This window comes from Octodon degus, unplaced genomic scaffold (genome assembly GCF_000260255.1).
Source record: "Octodon degus isolate 3935 unplaced genomic scaffold, OctDeg1.0 scaffold00099, whole genome shotgun sequence".
Lineage (NCBI taxonomy): Eukaryota > Metazoa > Chordata > Mammalia > Rodentia > Octodontidae > Octodon > Octodon degus.
The window spans coordinates 7,118,262-7,119,619 of NW_004524675.1; positions in this window are offsets into that span (position 1 = coordinate 7,118,262).

The window sequence follows — 1,358 nt, forward strand, 5'->3', positions numbered from 1 at the left end:
GACAGGCAAAAAATGTCACAAACAGTCCTGCTACAATGCTATATACAGTTAGATTTCTTAAATTCTGTGTAAAATTATGTAATTGTTCATTCATATTTTTTCAAGTTTTTTTTTATTTTTTAAATTTTTTTCTCCATATTCTACAGGGACTTAAAGTTTAACATATCAATACTTGATGAAAAATACCTGTTCGATGTTATGCCTAAGATGTTTGATATTGAGACAGATAGGTTAAACTCAACTGCATATGCTGTAGGGTAATAATAAGCTTCTCTTCAGGAAGGTTAACAACCTAAGTTTGCAGACCAAAAATCAAAAAAAAAGAAGAAGAGCTGCAAGGACAGTCTTTCAAGGTCAGTGAGGACTCAGGACATAGGAGAACCTATACTGTAGCATTATGAAACTCAGTTGTGTCCAAAATTTTCTGATCAAGGAGATTATGGGGCCACAGAGGAATGTGATCAATGATGTAGAGTGTGCCTAAGGAGAGTCACATGGAGAGAAAATAATCCCTCAGGCTTTCACAGAGAGAAAATTGGTCAAGCAATGGTCATGACTCATTCACATGGCTGACACTGACAAAGGATCTACAAACTGCAGTATAGGGTTTCAGGTTAAATCCTGAGGGGATTTGACTGAACTCATCAAACATAAAAGTTATATTTCTTGTTATATAGGTCTTGTTTTGTCTTGGCCTTAACCATACAGCAGAAAAGTATGAAAATGAAGTAGAAAAAGTAAAGCCACATTAATATGCTGAGCTGCAAAAAGCTCAAGTCAACAACTTTGGACATTGCCAGTCTTACAAAAAAATCCACTACTGTTATGGACTACTTGACTATATTGGGAGATTCTGCTGAATTCAAGCACCTACAATATTGAAATGACAATGGGATGCCCATCTCTGACAAAAGTGACAAAAAAAAAAGTGGGATAGAAATAAATGACCCTTTTGTATCTGTATAGTCAAAATAGGATATGTGTACAGCTCCATTCTCTTAATTCAATGAATAGAGAGGGCTATTTTTTATAATAGTGGTTGAGACAGAATGTCATGTCTGCATCTTGTACAATGAATAACCACTAAAAAACAATATGCAATGTATTAATTATTGAAAATATGCCCATAATCAGTTGTGAAACTTATACTGACAAAAGACTGAAATTCATCCTGTTTTATAGATGAATAACACTCCATTGTCTAAAAATACCACATTTTCCTTATCTGTTTCTCAGTTGATGGGCATCTGTGCTACTTCCATTATGTAGCTATGCCCAGAAGGTATGCACAGTTCAGTTGTCTCATTGATAATTGTTTCTCAACAAAATTATTTAAAAGAGAAAAAAAGAAACAGACT